Source organism: Dromiciops gliroides, chromosome 1, assembly GCF_019393635.1.
Source record: "Dromiciops gliroides isolate mDroGli1 chromosome 1, mDroGli1.pri, whole genome shotgun sequence".
NCBI classification, from domain to species: domain Eukaryota; kingdom Metazoa; phylum Chordata; class Mammalia; order Microbiotheria; family Microbiotheriidae; genus Dromiciops; species Dromiciops gliroides.
Genome location: NC_057861.1, coordinates 159,230,962 through 159,249,942, shown reverse-complemented (window position 1 = coordinate 159,249,942; position 18,981 = coordinate 159,230,962). Strand labels below are relative to the sequence as shown.

The 18,981-nt window shown below is 36.3% G+C and overlaps 1 protein-coding gene and 1 pseudogene across 1 annotated transcript in view; one reads left to right on the top strand and one right to left on the bottom strand.

Moving 5' to 3' along the window:
- Window positions 1–18,981, bottom strand: part of GMDS (GDP-mannose 4,6-dehydratase) — an 803,594-nt gene that overhangs the window by 721,613 nt on the left and 63,000 nt on the right. The gene's annotated exons all lie outside the window — the stretch shown is intronic.
- LOC122734536 lies at window positions 5,148–7,277 on the top strand (annotated as a pseudogene).

Below are 18,981 nucleotides of genomic sequence, written 5' to 3'. Positions count from 1 at the left end.
AACAGAAGTGGATAGCAAACTGACTAGGAACCAGAATCCAACATTATGTTTTCTACAAGAAAGAAACTTGAAAAAGAAAGACGCAGGGGCAGCTAGATGGCTCAGTGGAAAAAGCACCGGCCCTGGAGTCAGGAGTACCTGAGTTCCAATCCGGCCTCAGACACTTAACACTTACTAGCTGTGTGACCCCGGGAAAGTCACTTAACCCCAGTTGCCTCACTTAAAAAAAAAAAGACGCAGAGTTAAAATAAAGAGCTGGAACAAAATCTAATATGCTTCAGCTGAAGTAAGAAAGGCAAGGATAGTAATCATGATCTCAAAGTAAAAACAGGCCTATTTAAAAGACACAATCAGGGAAACATTGCTAAAAGGTACAATGAAGTAATATCAAAAATTTTCAGGAATTTCTGTGATAAAGGCCTCATTTCTCAAATATATACTGAGTATGGAATTGAGTCAAATTTATAAAAATAAGAGCCATTCCCCAGTTCATAAATGGTCAAAGGATATAAACAGGCATTTTCAGAAAATGAAATCAAAGCTACCTGTAGTCATATAAAAATGCTATAAATAACTATTGATTAGAGAAATATAAATTAAAACAACTCTGAGGTACTATCTCACACCTATCAGAAAAGACAAATGTTGTTGGAGATGATGGCAAAATAGGTAAACTAATGAACTGTCAGTAGAATAGTTTAAGTTGGTCCAACTATTCTGGAGAACAATTTGGAACTATGCCTAAAGGGCTATAAAACTGTGTATACTCTTTGACAATGCAATACCACAGCTGTCTCCCAAAGAGATCAAAGAAAAAGGGAAAAAACCTCTATGTACCAAAAATATTTATATTAGCTCTTTTTGTGGTGGCAGAGAATTGGAAATTGAGAGGATGCTCATCAATTGGGGAATGACGGAATCACTGAGCTCACCATTTCTTATAGTACAGTAGCAGCATCCCATTACAAGCATAAACCACTTAGTTGTGGCATATGATTGTGATAAAGTACTATTATGCTCTAAAAAATGTAAGGGCAGTGGTTTCAGAAAAACATGGCAAGATCTATATGAACTGATGAAAAGTGAAGTGAGAAGAACTGGGAGATCATTTTGTACAGCAATAACAACTTTGTAATGATGATCATGTGTGAAAGACTTGGCTTCTCTGATTAATAAAATAATCCATGACAATTCCAAAAGGACTCATGATGAAAAAATGCTATCCACCTCCAGAGAAGGAACTAATGAACTCTAAATGCAAATTTAAGTATAATTTTCTCACTTTATTTTTCTTAGGTTTTTTGGAACTATGGGTTATACAGAAATGTTTTGCGTGATTTCACATGTATAATTGATATCATATTGCTTGCCTTCTCAGTAGGGAGGAAGGAGAGAATTTAGAACTCAAAATTTTAAATGAAAAAATTATTAAAATAATAAATTAAAATGTTTGAAAATTTTAATTAAATTTTTTAAAGTTCCTGTGGGAGGAAATGACATAAATATGAGTTATTTTATCTTAAATTATAATATTATAGAATGTTAAATCTGGAAAAAACCTTAGAAATAATAGGTAAATGGAATGGGAAAGATTCCTGGCTCTGGAGTCAGAGGATATAGGTTCAAATCCCATCTCTGATACTTACTGCCTATGGGACCTTGGACAAGTCACTTGAGCTCCTTTGGCATCAATTTTCTCCTCTGTAAAACGAGAGGGTTGGATAAAATGGCCTTTGGTGTCCCTTCCTTCTATCTCTAGATCTTCTTGTTTGTCCTTCATTCTCAAAGAGGACCATGACATTGGGATGATGTCATGACTTCCACTGAATTGGATTTTTTTTTAAGTGATAGAGGGCTATGCAAGGTCACCAACCTCACTTTCTCCTCCACAGCCTTCTGGGTCCAGTGGCAAGATATATATCAGGACTACTGGAAATGGCCCTGGGTGTTTCAGACAATTGGAGTTAAGTGACTTGCCCAGAGTCACACACCTAGTAAGTGTCTATTATTTGAACTCAGTCCTCCCAACTTCGGGGCCAGTGCTCTATCCATTGTGCCACCTAGCCCAGTTTTAGATCAATGACCCCCTCTGGGAAACAAGAACTAGAACTAGTTAAAACAAACAAATATCTAATTTGGGAAATATAGTACACAAAACATAAAAGTCAACCTAGAATGAGATATGATCAAAAAGATTTTACAAAAATGTGTCTCATGCTTTTGCTAAGAAAGGCAATTCAGCATTATCCATGAACCTATAAAAGAGCTGTAATATCGGTAATCTAAATTTTATTTATTTATGTTTAGCTTAGAAAATTTATTTAACACACTGGGACATGTATGTGTTAAAGAAATTCATAATATAGATGAAGTATTCTAGGTAGCCTGTAAAAATCTAATTTAGAAAACATAAAATCCTTTCACCTTCTCTGTTACATTGCTCTTATCAACTCCATAGGGATAAAGTTCTCCACCTACTCCACAGGAATAAAGCCCCTCCCAAAAACATCCTAATTTTCTGTTATAATTGTTGTGGTTTAATGACATTCTTCATGAATTTGAGGGAGTATGAGAGTAGATAAAAAGCTGACCTTAGAGCTAGGAAAACCTGAGTTCATACACACACACACACACACACACACACACACACACACACACACACACACTCACTCACTCACATGCCCCACTGGTTATGTAACCATGGACAGCTCACCAAGTTGCAAAGAAAGTGCTGACTTGCACTGATTGATAAAGGGAATTTCTGCACCTATGGATTCCCTAAGCCATTGAAATCATAGATCTTGCCACTATCCCACTCCCTGCTCCTATTCTTGAATTTCACTGGAATAAAGTAATAATTGCTCTAATTTAACTTTATGGGCTAGAGTAAAAATAAAAATCTCTAAGTAGAATAGCTAACAGTTGAAAAGCAAGGCAGTCTATTCCCAAATGACTATAGGTATATTAAATATTTTTTAGAAAACATTATCTTTGAATAAAAACGTTTCAGGGCAGTTCCTAACTGATGTGCCTGTAATCTTATACTTATTTCAACGGGCTATGCTTTCTTTATGAATGGTTCCTCTGCTGATGCAGACAACAACAGAGCAAGGCCCACTCAAGCAAAGATCCAAGAGACCAACAGTGAGTAACCATCCTAAGGCCATAACTACATTCGCCTGTGACCTAGAATGTTCTACTCACATGCCTTCATCAGCAGAGCTGTTCCCATCTACTGATATTCTCAATGGACTCATTCCCCAATGCTTAGCAAACCCCTAACCCCTTCCATTCCCAGTGATACAAAATCCTGGAAGTGTCTAAGAGTTAACCACCCTCCTCGCCATTTGCCATTTTCCATTCATTCATCCCTCAGGATCCCACATCAACCCTCCCCACCCAATGTCCCACTCTAGATCTACTTGCCCTTTCCACTAGATTTTGCTCATGTCTCCTCCGTCTTCTAGCACCCAGAGCTACCTGGTTTCCCCAAAATTACACTTCATTCCCTGCATCCTCTCCAGTACTCATTGAAGTTTTTTTGCATCCTCAGCCCTTGCTTGGTTTAGTGTCTGGTATAATAAATAAGTGTTTCCTAAGTGACTTCCCAGATCTATTAGAAATCACCAGCAAAGTAAATATAGAAAGATCTACCCATCATCTCCTAAAAGAAACTTCAAAAAGAAAAAGTCCTAAGATTGTCATAGCCAAAACCCAAATATTTCACTTCAAAGAAAAACTACTGCAAGCATCCAGAAAGAAAAACTTAAAATATCCCAATCAAGATCCCTAAGCAAGAGAAGCTATTGCAATACAGTATTCCAAAAAGGCAAATTTTGGTAAGTCTATGCTTATCACCAAGAATAACACTGCAAAGCAGAGTATAATTCTACAGTAGCAAAAAGAACATACCTTTAATGAAAGAGGACTTTCAAGCTTTCTTGATGAAAAGAACAGAGATGTACAGGAACTTTGAAATATAAATACAAGAGTCAAGAGAAAAGTAAAAAAATAAATTTGAACAACTAGAAGGAACTGTAAAGTGAAGTAGTGCTAACATTCTTTGAAAGCAGTAAAAAACTACTGCCTCTGGTTTCACTGCTAGAAATATCAAAGCATTTTTAAATTATGCTAGTCTGAAGTCTTTGGATAAATCTGAAAGAGAAACTTTATCAATCTTTAACTATGAATTCTGAAATAGAATTTTGTTCCTCTCCCTCCACCCCCTCTGGTAAGCCCAGAAAGTAAACTTCCCTTGAAATAATTAGGGAAGTAACCATACAAAGACTGGAGACTCCTGAATGGTAATCATACAAGGATTATTAGGCATTGAATGATACACCCTGATTAGGAGAAGAAGCTATCCAAGAGAAAGAAGAAATCTCTCTGATTGCTTCAGGAAATAGAAGTTTGGGCAATACTGACTAGCTGAAAATGAGAATATTTGAAGAGGGTGATCTTAAAGGAATTTAACAACTTTAGGAAAATGATTCTCCAAAGGTGTTCTGAAAGTTAAGTATCTACTGTGTTCAATTAAATGAATCAAACTATTAACTGAATTTGTACTTTACCTTGAGCTCTGTAATGATGTTTTATCATATATCATATTCCTTGTTCAAAAACACCATAAATCAGGACTGCAAAATGACTTCAGAATTAAGAGAAGTCCAAGTTCATAAAGAGACTGTGTGAATTTGGACATTTCTCTCTCTCAAAGCAAAACAATGCTTGGATTTACAGTAAACTAAAATTAATAAAATTTGTTTCTATCAGGCTTGTGAGTCCAACAGAGACTATAGTATTTTTTTTCTTTGACAGTCCTAATGAGGAAGAAAAAAACCTTCAGTACCTTAATGTCTTCAAAGGCTATTAAGGGAGCTAAGTAAGGAAAAATAGCAGAGCCTTAAGTATATTTGTTCTATTCCGAGTGTTTTAAGGAGGGAATAAAAAATGAGGGTAGGGCAGCTAGGTGGCACAGTGGATAGAGCACCGGCCCTGGAGTCAGGAGGATCTGAGTTCAAATCTGCCTCAGACACTTAACACTTACTAGCTGTGTGACCCTGGGCAAGTCACTTAACCCCAATTGCCTCACTTAAAAAAAAAAAAATTAGGCTCTTTCCTTGAGCCGTCCTAGGTAATCATTTAAAATGGTGAGGTACTCTCTTGATCCAGAGAACCTCACAAAATCATGCAGGTCAAGGGGTTCAAATCTCTGGGTCCACTTCAAGAATACCCATGAAACAGCCCAAGTTATCAAGGGCATGCACATCCAAAAAGCTACCAGGTATTTGAAAGATGTCACATTGAAGAAACAATGCGTTCCCTTCCGTTGATACAATGGTGGAGTTGGCAAGTGTGCCCAGGCTAAGCAGTGGGGTTGGACACAGGGTCGTTGGCCCAAAAAGAGTGCTGAGTTCTTGCTGCATATGCTTAAAAATGCAGAAAGTAATGCTGAACTGAAGGGTTTGGATGTAGATTCTCTTGTCATTGAGCATATCCAGGTTAACAAGGCTCCCAAAAGCACCAGCCCTGGACTCAGGAGAACCTGGGTTCAGGTGTGACCTTGAACACTTGACAATTGATGGCTGTGTGACCCTGGGCAAGTCACTTGGCCCTGGTTGCCTCACCAAAAAAACAAAACGAAAGAAAACAAAATAAACATTCTTCACAAGAAATTCACAGAAGACAGTGCTCAACTGAATATGAAGGGATGATATCTGTAAAGCATTTATGTTTTGTTCTTTGTAGGGCAGATGGGGAGGGGTGTCATGTCTGGGGCTGGATTTGAGCTTGGGGGGCCTCCTGGGTCCAGGGCTGGTGTTTTGTCCACTGTGCCACCTAACTAATCCATGATGACATCATTAAAATAAGGTTGAGGTGTAGGAGGAATAAACTGGGGGAGGGAGAAGGGGAGAGATGGTCTGGGGAGAGGTATTTCACAGGAAGGAAACAAGAATAAAACTTATGGAGGAGAGTAGAAGAGGGGGAAGGAGTTGGGGAGTGAGTGAACCTTAATATCATCAGAACCGGCTCAAAGAAGGACTAACATACATACTCAAGTAGGTATAGTAATATACTCTTGCCCTGAGGGAAAAGGGAGAAAAGGGGGGGGGAGAAGGGAAGGAGGAAAGGGCATATTGGGGGAGAGAGCAGCAAAAAGCAAAACACTTTCAAGGAAGATGAAGATGTTCTGCATTACTGCACCATTATGACATATTGAATTGCTTGATCTCATAGGGAGGGTTGAAGAGGGAAGGAGGAAGAAAAATTTAGAACACAGAATTAGCTCAGGGACCCTGATCTCATTGGAGTGGGTTCATGGAGGGAATAGCTTTCATACCCAATTGGGAGGAGCAATATATTTAACCCTGCAGGAAAATAGGAGGGGAAGAGAACAAGGAAGGAAGGGTGAAAAAAGGGAGTGCAGAGTGAGAGAGAGGATAGTCAGAAGTAAGGTACCTCTGAGGAGGAATAGGTAAAAAGAAGATAGAATAAATGTCATGGGAAGGGAGTGGGATGGAGGGAAATAGTTATGATGATTGATTATAATGGCAAAATGTATGGTACCTACTTTGCTGGGCTTTTGTGAAGAAGATTCTCTGTCAAGCTTAAGGTTGATATAGAGGTTGTGATGAACAGGATGCTATTGGGAAAACCTGGAGAGACCTACATGAGCTGAAGCAGAGTGAAATGCACTGTATACAAAATAACAGCAATAGTGGGGGATGATCTGCTGGGAAGCATGTGGTTGTTTTCAGCAAGGCAATGATCCAATGTAACCCTGAGGGACTTATGAAGATTGCAGCCCATCTGCAGAGAAAGAACTGATAGTATCTGAAAACAGATGGAAACACGTTAAAAAAAAAATTTTTTTTTTCATTTCCTCTTTGACAATTCCTTAATCTGAAGTTTTGGTTTTTTTGACTGTTTTCTCTCACAACTAGCTAATATGGGAATTTTTCCATGACTACTCATGTATAACTTATTTTGAATTGATTGAGTTCTTGTGGGTGGGGAGTGGAAATGGAGGGGGGGAAATAAAATAAATAATTAATTAATTAAAAAAACAAAAACAAAAAACCAAGGCTCCCAAAATGCCATGGCAGAATTACAGGGCTCATGGCCGAATCAACCCATACATGAGTTCCCCTTGCCATATTGAGATGATACTTAATGAAAAGGAACAAATTGTTCCTAAACCAGAAGAGGAGGTTGCCCAAAAGAAAAAGATATCTCAAAAGAAACTGAAGAAACAAAAGCTTATGGCAGGGGAGTAAATGTGGCATTAATATAGAAATAAAAGTGAAAAACCGTGTTTATCCTTACCACCAAAAAAAACAAAAATTGAGGGTAAAAGGAATACTCTACTCTAGAATAAATATAGAAAGGAACATAGAACTTAATATTTCACTTAATTGGAGTATATGAGAAGAAGAGTATGCAAATACAGGGGGAATAGAGATCAGGGGAACCTTACTCTTATTTGAACTTGATAAAGCAAACACACACATACACAGAGGCAGGTGTAGAAATACACCAAATTCAACAAGGAACAGGCAGGCAAAATATTAGAGGGAATCATTAATACCAGGCAGGGAAGCAAAACAAATGTAAGTCAAAAATCAAAAGGAAAAGGAAAGGAAGAGGAAAAAGAAAGACGTAGAAACTAAGGGGGTGTCCATAAATATGAGAACGGCTGAAAAACTATCGTATATGAATGTAATAATCTTAGAAGTATGAACTGATGCAGAGTGAAGTAAACAGTCTCAGGAGAACAACACTGACAACATTGTTATAAAAAAAAATCAGAAAAACCTAACAAAAAATACTAAACAAAGCAAGGACCAGCTCATATCCAGAATACTAATGATGGAATATATTACCCACCTGGTTAACTGACTGAAGGTGTAGAAAGATAATTTTTTTTAATATGGTCAGTGTGAGAATTTGTTTTGCTTGACTATGTTTATTTGTTTAAAAGGGATTTTTTCCCCTCTGTTTTTAATGAAGGAAAGGAGCAGAGCAAAAAAAGGAAAGAAAAGAGAAGGAGCTTTGAGAAACATTTTAAAGTACACAAAGTAGTACAGAAGGAAGTTTGGAAGGAAACATGGATAAGCAGGGCAGTTTTGGAAGTAGTATATGGGATTTATTATATACTTTTAGATTATTCTTACTTTTGAAGGTCTGGGAATTTTAATTTTATCTTTTGATTAACAAGAATTAATTTTCTCTCTCCTCACCTAAAAACATTTTTTAAAGAACAAAAACAAACCCTTTATGAATGCATAGTAATGCAAAATAAATTCCCATATGGTCCATGGACAAAAAAGTATATCTCATTCTGCATCCTGAGTCTAACAACTCTCTGTCAGGAAGTAGGTAGCACTGCTTTGCCATAGTGCTCAGTAAATGGGACTGTCCATTGTACTGATCAAGGGGAAAACCCTTTTCAATCCTTGAGGGTAATGGTCCAAGAAAGAATAGAACAGTGCCATTTTAGGCAACTATTCTAAAATCCTAATCCCAAACAGTATTTAAACTTATTATGATTTTCCTTGTTCAAGATTCCTATAAAAGTTAACTCAAATCATGGTGGGAAGAGGAACCTATTCAAGGGCATGGGATGTGAGACAAGGGACGGACTGTGTCAGTTTGGATATTTCTTTTTAGGCTGGAAATGCCTGGATACAAAATAATGTTAAATTAAATTTTCATAATTGCCTTGAACATTTTGCCTAAAATGCAGAGTACAGTATCAATACCTTGTCTTTTACAACAATTTGTAGCATTTTTTTCATGACTGTTGATAACTTAGACTTCCTCTTTTGAAAAATGTGTAACTTATTCATATTCTTTGAAGATTTCTGAAATGGGAAATAGCTCTTATTCTCATAAACTTGGAAGTGAAACCTTTTTAAGGAAGATTTCCTTCAAACATCATTTTCCCAATTACCTTTTTCCCTTCTCATTTTAACTGAGTTGTTTTTGTATGAGCGAAAACTTTTAAATCATATTTAATCAGAATTGTACATTTTGAAAAAAAATTGTGCATTGTTTTCTCTGACCTTCTCTATCCCTTGTTTGATCATGAATTTTTCCACTATCTGTAGATCTAACTCTATCCTTGTTCCTCTAATTTGTTTATGATATAACTTTTTGGAATGTAAAAACCTCTCACAAAACTACATCTTGAAAATTTAGACATAACGAACAAAACAAATAGTATTAATCACTTAAATCCAAAATACAACACACAGGAGGTTGGGGGCAGGGGGGCCGGAAGAAGAGGCATTTTAACTATGTTCTCTAATAGTAGTCAAAATGGGGCCATATGTGAAATCATGTTTGCTAAATTGGCATTTTCATTATAAAAAGAATTTCTAAGCAAAGCTACATTCCTCAAATTTGTCTATGAATTATGAAAATTATGTTTATGAAGCCAAAAGCTAGGAAAATATCACAGACTACCCAAAACATAACTTTTGAACACATCTGATTCAGGCAAGGGGGTAGAGGAGGTGTTGTGGAAACATGGCTCATCAATTATTTTTCATCTAACTACACAACTACATAAAGTAGGATATCTATATTCAGTAGAAATTCTTTTGAATTATGACCAATGGCATGATTTAATTGGATAGCATATACATTAGTATTCTAAATACTAGGTGAAGAAAATATTAAAGCTGAGAGAATTATTACGATCTAAAACATTGTGTGACCTGTCAGTGTTTGCAGATGATTGTACCAAAGACATATTGTTTTTTTCACATAACAGCAATATATATTTTAGAAAACTGGGACTATCAATTATACCCAAGGACCCATTGTACCCAAGGAAGTACCATGGAATGCAAGGAACATGGCATATATAACTGTGTAGTCTAATATTCTTGAGCCACCTGGTGGAATCTTTGCTTCACTGCACTGATAAACACCTGTTATGCACAAGGCCCCAGACACACTAGTCTATACTTGAAGTTTTTGCTCTTGAGGTGCCAAGACCAAAAAGAATTTACACTTACCAGAATTTAGCAATATTGTGGTCATAAGGCCCAACTCCACTCAAAGGTACTTAGAAAACCACTGTTGCTAAGTATGGAATGCACTACTGAAAATCTACCATAGTAAGTCTCTATAATTGTTTTTTATGTTATTTTTTCAAAAGTGTTTGAGTTCTACACTAAGCACTGGATCCAAAACAAATTCAAAGGAACTGGAGATCACACAGTATGCTTGCCTGTGGTTTCTTTACCCCATTCCTAGCACTGGGCAGCTTAGGACAGAACAAATTTAACTTCTCTGAGGACACTGTCATAACTGTCAACAAGGGATAACAGGCTTTCAATGCCATCAGTTTAAAAACTAGAGGTTAAAAAGTGAGGTACACTCTGTCAACAGGAACAAGGTGTTTAACTGCAATCTTTATTCATCTATATTTAGCTTCAAATTCTCTATATTTAAAGGATTCAAAGTTACCCAGGAAAATCTTGTGTCTGGAACTTGTTTTTTTAAATAATGTTGGCTACTACCTTAGGGCATGATCATGTCCAAATGTTAATATTCTGGCAGTCAAAGATTATCATTAAATAAAAAGAATGTAAGCATCTATGTGTAAATCTCATCTCTACAGGAAGCCAGTGGTTATTATGAAGATGAGCTGGTATAATCTGGTAAACCTCTGTGCCTAGCCATAGTTACACATCCTAAGAGAAGTTAACTCCCTCACTCTAATGTTCCTTAATTTCTTCAATGAAAAGCTGATAACACAACACTAAAACAAAGTTACTAGCAAACTCACACATACATTATAATTACTATTCCACATCATTTCTTTTCTTGGATGCTTTGCTAAACACAAATGCCAAGGCTTTTTCAAACAGTCCCACATTACTGATTCATATTTGTGATCCAAAAGCTGTACAAGACAAATGGAAATGGAAAAAACTGAGTGAAATTAAATCATACAAAGGATTGCTCCTTTTATTGTACAAATAAGGTCGTAATTTGAGCAAAAATTGTTTAAAGATGAATTTTCTGGGGTAGAAATTTACCTTTTATTTTCCTGGGGTAGAAATTACCTTATCTACCCAAAATAATTTTTGAAGTTATTTTCCTATAGTATTATACCATAGGTAGAAACCACTTGGCTAGAAGTCAGAAGGTGCTATCTATCTCTCCCCAGCTGTTCCACTGTGTCACTGTGTGGTCTTGAATAAGTTCTTTAACCTCTCTATGTCTGCGGCCAGCTCTATAAAAATGAATGAATTATACAATAAAATAGATCTGCCTGGTTCTGCATGGCTTGTCTTCATGGAAAGGCCATATGGCTGGGCCCCAAAAATACCAGTGTTGCTGTCCTTATGTTGTTAAGATGGCCCGTGGGGCAAATCAGGAAGATTGTCTGTTTTACAATCATACAATCGAGTTTCTGTGGTTCACAAGCTCAGCTTCAGTGTCATCTTCAAAGTAAATAACTGAGATTTTAACCAACAAAGCAACATGGCCTAACCCCACCCCACCCCCAACATGCCAGGGCTACAATGACAAAGCAGTGGAGTAAGACAGCCCAAAACAAAGGAACAAGTTCAATTTTATTTATGGTTTGAGGCCAGAGTATAATGACAATGGATAAAGCTCTCCATGCAGAAGCAACAGAAGAAAAGATAGTTCCTGCTCTTAGCCATGGCTCATTGTGTATAGACACCAGATTGTAGGTATATTTTCATTCCTTCAGTTATCATCTATTACAGGTGCATACTGAAGACAGGAGAGAGCTGCTAATCCATGTGGAAAGTGTAACTATTGGAATGACGCCACCTGCTGGAGACTTACTGTAGAAGACAAGAGCCCCAGGCTCTTCCTTCTTCCTCCCACTAGCAAAGGTCACTTCCTGATGCCGAAGAAAAGACGCATGTTCTTGCCCTCAAAGACCTTCACCTCATGGGTGGAGCTCTTCTACAGTAAGTCTCTAGCAGGTGGCATCATTCCAATGTTACAAAAGTAACAAAGAATGTAGAAAGGATGAACCTGGTGGGGGAGAAATAACCAATTAGGAGAGTATGTTTTAATAGTACAGATGTGAAGTGATGACAGTGTTAACTAAGATAGTGGCATTTAAGTGAAAACCCTCCTTCCTCACTTCTCTGTTTCTATCAAAAGTGCATCCTTTAACTCATACAGGTCTCCAACCTCACAGTAATCCTCAATTCTTTACTCTCCCTCATCTCCTATAACCCATCATTTGCTACGTCCTGTGTATTCTATCTTCACCATATTTCTCATATGCATCCACTTCTCACCAAAGCCACAAACACTAGTTCAGACCCTCATAATCTCTCACCTGGACAATTACAATAGCCTTGACTGATCTCCTACCTCAAGTCTCTTCCCCTTGACAATCTCTGCTCCACATAGTGGTCAAAGTGATATGCCAAAAGGATGTTTGACCATGTTACTCTCCTTCTCAAGAATTTTTAGTGGCTTCCTCTTGCCTAGAGCATAAACTACAAACTCCTTTGTTTGACATTTAAAGCCCTTCACAAACTAACTCCAGCATACCTTTCCAAGAATCTATTGTAAACTACTTCTGTTCACACACCCAACATTCCAGCCAAACTGACCTATTTGCTATTCCGTGTAGGGTACATGATATTCTATTTGAAACTTCCATGACTTTGCATAGACTGTAACAAGGAATAAAGTACAGACACTTTATTCTGGCATTTAAGACTTTCATGTTACTCTTTCAACTCTTTCCCACAACTCCCCTAAACAAACATTCTGCTCCAATCATTCCTGGCTCCTCCTAGTTCCTTGAACATCACACTATGAGAGCAGAAAAAGTATTGAACTTAGGAGTCCTTAGTTCAAATCCCAGCTGTCAGTTACTGGCTATGTAAGCTTGGACAAGTTATTTCACTTATCTCTCTGGGTCATTATTTTTTCCCTGGAAAATGCAAGGAAAGAAATAAAAGATCTTTAAGGCCTCTTTTCACTCTAATATATTATGATTCTACAACAGGCTCACCAGTGAAATCTCTAATTTCATATGAGAATAATCAGTTACATTAGTAGTAACAGGAAGTATATCTGTCTAGACATACACTTTTTAAATGAACAGCTATTTTTTAATTTCTATTAAAAATATATATAGACCACAAATTATTTTATCAAACATCCTGCAAAACACATAGTATTTTTATTCATAAAGCTGAATCCATAAATATTAACCAACTATTTATTTTTCCCTCCTCTTTAAGAGATTTTAAAATGTAATAACCTGTTTCATAAAAAATGTTTCATAATCCAATATCGTACATTTTCTTGCCACTCATGGCTATGTAAATATTTATTCTAATTTACTATGTGCTGTTAATATTCTTATAATGTATTAACTAGAGTATCACGCTGATTTCATAATTGGAATTTTTTTTCTAAAACTCAACTGATAGAAAGTTAAAGTTTTAAGAAGAACATAGAGGATTAAGAATCAAGCTATAAAGGATTGCTCCCTATGATAACAGCCCAATACGCTATACTACTGGTCCCAAATGTAGGGATTTCCCAAAGAGAAAGTGCTAATGCAGGTTGCCTTGGCACATAAATTTGAGAAATCCTGACTTTCAGTGCCAAAGGGCATAGTGTTTTGGGGTTTTTTTAATACAAAGACCAAGAAAATGTAGCCCTTTATATGACATCATTCCCCTGAAAAAGAAACAGGGAGAAGAGTGTTTAATAAAAACAAAAACTAAAACAATTTTAGAGATCTAATTCAACCTTTTCATTCTGGAACTTGATGAAACAAGTCCAGAGTGACCAAAATCAAGTTATACATGTAAAATCAACTCATTCTACTACTTAAAAATATCTAGTCCTTCTTCCCCTCCTTGAATCTTACAAAGTCACTATTTTGGTCTTAATCATTTTCAAACTCTTTTAAACACTTATTTGTATATACCAAACTGTACTCTCCTTTGGGATAAGAATTCTGCTGTTTTCCAGTTTTATATCACCAATGAATTGCACAATATACTTAATAAATGTCTGTTGAATTAAAATGAATTAATGGGAAAAATCAGAACTAGATCCTAGGCTTTCTCACTCCTATCAGGATGGTCACACATAGGAAAGAACACAGAAAAAAAAAAGTAAAATAAATTGTTCTACAAAGAAGGTTGAATTGTCAGTATCAGCAATAAGAATTTTGAGTATCCCCCCAGCAAATATTTCATAAAGGGATCCTTATAATATATAACAGTAAATAAAGAGATCTCCATCTTAAGTATAGGATGAAATAATGTCAAAGGACATCCAGTTCAGCAGCTTCCAGAGAACAGGTTCCTTGGAACACAGGAACACAGGAATTGAGGTCATGGAATATACTTATATACCATGAATAGCAAGAAAATGTGCTATACTGGGTTACAAAACATTGTATGTGAAACAATTTCAAATCTCTTAAAGAATCACATGACTCATTAAGTGTAGCTCAGAAATAGCCAGCTGAACATGGAAGCTACCAAAGGACACTGCCCAAACCAAGGTCTGGCTAGTCAATTCATTCCCAGGTCTCTCCCCTGCTCAAAAACCTTTGAATGCTCCCCAATATGTATGGGATAAAGTCCAAATTCCTCCTTCCATTTAAGACCTTAAACAAACACAAGGGGATTATATAGGGTAGGGACTGGCTGTTCTACTACCCTCATTCACATTTACTTATGCTAATTGCACCATTCCTTAATACCTATCCCAAAAGTGGGCAAATGATGTAAGAGACAAACTAGCTAAATTTGACATGTTAATCAGCTCTAATAGAAATTTTAGTGATGAGTACAAAATTACTCTCTTTAACAACTAGAAAAACAATAATTGTCCAAGCTATCTCTGACTTTGATTACAATTTAAATGAGTACTATGAGTATACATATCATAACTACATATTATGTTCTATCAATTATCCTATACAAAAACCAGGGAGGAGGTAATAATTTAACTTTTCACACACCTATTTATTGCATTCATTCCATGAAGAAATTCCCAGTCAACAGTTTAAAAATCCTCTCTGTTCAAAAGAATATGTTCATTTCCTGAATTTGAAAAGACTACTTAACTTCTTGGGATAGTTATAATCTAACAAAGATGCTTAAAGAAAACATGCCAATGTCCTTTAAAAATAGCAACTGTGAGAGAGGTAAAGGAAGAGGGAATGGGAAAGAGGAGGAGAGTTGAAGAGAAAAGAGGAGAGGAAAGGGGAGGGGAAAGGAAGAGTTCAAGGGAACAAAATATAGTAAAGGTGCTTTTAAAAAAAAAAATCAAGGGGGCGGGGGGGGGGGGGGGCAGCTAGGTGGTGCAGTGGATAGAGCACCGGCCCTGGAGTCAGGAGTACCTGAGTTCAAATCCGGCCTCAGACACTTAACACTTACTAGCTGTGTGACCCTTGGCAAGTCACTTAACCCCAATTGCCTCACTAAAAAAAAAAAAAAAAAAAAAAAATCAGGAGGCAGCTAGGTGGCGCAGTGGATAAAGCACAGGCTCTGGATTCAGGAGGACTTGAGTTCAAATCCAACCTCAGATACTTGAGACTTACTAGCTGTGTGACCCTGGACAAGTCACTTAACCCTCATTGCCCCACGAAAAAATAAATAAAAAATAAATCAGCATGTTAAACTATCCACACCCAGTATTTTTAAAATCTCTTTAAAGAAAAAAAAAATACTTGTTTATAGTATTCAAAAATTCCTTCAGGGCCCTAAGCTATAGTCCCTATGTCCCTAGCAGTAATAACGCTAACAATATAGGGTTGTTTCCCTTAACTTAAGGTAAAAAATACTCTGCATATAGGGTCAGCAAATTCAATCCATGATATAAATGCAGATTTGTGGATCAAGGTTATTAAAATACCTTGTAACTTCAAGTTAAAATCAAAATCAATATAAATAGATGAGAGTGGTCACTTGCACATAAAATCCAGCCTAATGGAGTGTCAATGGCCTCCCCACTAGAAATCTCTCCAGCTCAGAGAGATAGCAATCTAAATTATAACTAGGGTAAAATAACTTATTCAGTCAAGATTTTGCAAGCTTAATATTAAGGAGACCAGTCTCTAAAACTCAAAGAGACTAGGGTGTGTCCCAGGATCTCCTTAGAAAAGCATGAATGGAATGTAACTTAGTCTTAAGAAAAGACGAAACCAACTCATACTGAATCAGGTCAGTAGTCTACATGGATTCTAGAAAAGGGAGTGCCTAAAACTAAGACTTTATTAATACCTCTGACACTTTCCAAAGGAAGAATACTGATTCCAATGATTAGTTCTAGCCCCTAGTTCTCCTATTAATTAGCGTGACTGCAGATAAGTCACTTCCTCTCTCAGCTTTATTTTCCTCCTCTATAAAGTAATAGGATTGGGGGCAGCTAGGTGGCACAGTGGATAGAGCACTGACCCTGAAATCAGGAGGACCTGAGTTCAAATTTGACCTCAGACACTTGACACTTAATAGCTGTGTGACCCTGGGCAAGTCACTTAACCCTCATTGCCACACAAAAAAATAAAATAAAATAAAATAAAATAAAATAAAATTTTAAAAGTAAGGGCAACTAGACCATTAAAGTAATAGAATTGCATTCCATGACTTCTAAGGTCCCTTTTATTCTGTACATTCTATGATTTTAGTAGTAGTTGTCTAGACCAAAGCTTCTTAACCTGTGGGTCTCAACCTACAACTGAATGAAGGTTGAAAAAAATTTGGCAACAGTAAAAGGTTATTTATACCTATTTTATATATCTGTATACCTGGGGTCACATAAAAAATTCTTGGGAGAAAAGGGGTTGCAAAAGGAAAATACATAGAACTAGGAGCCCCCCAATGTTTAAAACACCCCATTCTCACCAATTACTTAAAATGAGAAACTTCAGTCCTATATCTCATTTCCCTTATATCTTTATACATGTTGTATCCCACACATCCACCCCCAGTAAAATGTATATTCCTTGAAAGAAGAAGCCAGGGTTTTTTTCTTTCTTTGTAGCAAACAAACACATAAATGTTTGTTGTGTTAAACTGAATTTGGTTTTGCCTAGCATAGTGACTTGATAGATAATAGAAATATTAAATATCAATTATTTTAAAATTTAAACTTTCCTTTTACAAGAGAAAATCTCCTTTCCCAAAACTTTCACGGTATTTCCTCCTAAGAATAACTGACAAAATGTCCAGGAACCTTGTAAGAGATCATTACAATAATACTACAAGTAAAATAGCACATCTGTACTTTTTTAAGGTGTACTCTAAGGTGTTGCTACACAGTGGTATTCTAAAAGTGTTACTTAAAATCAGAACCACTTTAGAAAGTCCAAGATATGAGTAGTTTATTTGATAACCAAATTCAGACCAGTAAACCATACGGAAAGGTTAAGACTGGAGCTATATGGTATATAAATATATCAAATACATTTCTATTCTGCTTTAACTTTCTCTGAAAAATTACTCCACCTTTACTGACTATGGCCTTCTAGGAATCACAGTAGTACAGTGACAATAACTATGTTTAATCAAGGAACATAGATGCAAATATTAATTCTGTTGCTAATTATCTATGATTGACATAGTCACTATGAGAAAAGTCAGAATTTTACCTGAAATACCTAAGAAAAGGCTAAATGAAGATGAAATGCATTTCAGGATAGGAAGAGATATTATACAAACTATTGGAAAGAAGTTTTTGCAGTTTTCACTAAGGATAGAACAAAAGATAAAGGGCCTAAATTGAAATGAGAGATTTTATTTGGTTATGAAAAAAAGTTTCTATTTTAAGATTTGTTTCATGGTTCCCCCATGGAAACTACTTCTAGTCTCTTACTTAGTGACACGAGTCCATGGACATTATTTTATGTCCAAGGGGGTTTGTCATAGGAAATAACAGGATCACATTCATACCATGTTTTCACCTTTAACACAGGTATCAGCCCCAAGGGTACCACTGTAATAAAGTTCCAGTATAATCTTGATTGTGTCTGGTCAGAGAGGACAGTGTGGCAAACTAAATGACCTTTTTATGATTATTTCTAGCCAGACTGTATAATGTGAGATTTAAAATTGGATATTAGATCATAAATCTCCCCTACTTAACCCTTCCCTTAATTTATCTCCCAGACTAGTAAATGGAAGAAGCTTCTGGTTTTCTAGATAGAGCCTTTATTGTATATAAGGTGTTGTTGATTAGAAGGATAGGAAAATAGAAATACAGTACAAATCGTCTTAAATCTAGGCTTAGTCTATATTCCTTATAAAAACTCACCAAACCGATTTAGGCCACCTTTGGAGTGAGTCAGACCATAGACTAGGAATGAGAAATTCATTATTAGGGCAGAATTCCTAGAAAGGTCTTCAAGTGTATGTAGTAATAGAACTCTCCTATCTGTTAAAAGCATACAGCTTTTTGCTACCAATGAACAACTGCGAAGTGAAAGATTTCACTATCTTCAGAAATGTACAGATCAGGAAAAGGATTCCTAGTGCTACCTACTTCATTAGCATAAAACATGAAAAAGTCGAGAGCCTGATATTTAGAAGAAAGAAACTCACTATTGGTCTGTAAATATTCTAGAAGTCCTAACACATTTGGAGCATGAGAAGGAATATGATCTCCTTCAAAGCTAGATTAAACAAATAGAATAGAATTAGATTAAAAAGCTAGATTAAACAAATAGAATTAAAACATGAATAATAGTTAATATACAAGGTAAAAAAGAGAGCTATAGGATAGATATAAGTACACATAAGATGGCAAGAAAATATATAATAAAAACAAATCGGAAATGACATCTATTTTGTAGTAGTAGTATTGGGGAAGGGGGAGGGGGAGTTGGAAGATGTTGATAGAAATCTTCAGAAAGGAAAGACAGCTCCTTTATACAGGAAGGATCCTTTTAGACCACAGAAAGCACCCTAGACTACAAAAAGGCCCAACCGCAAAGGT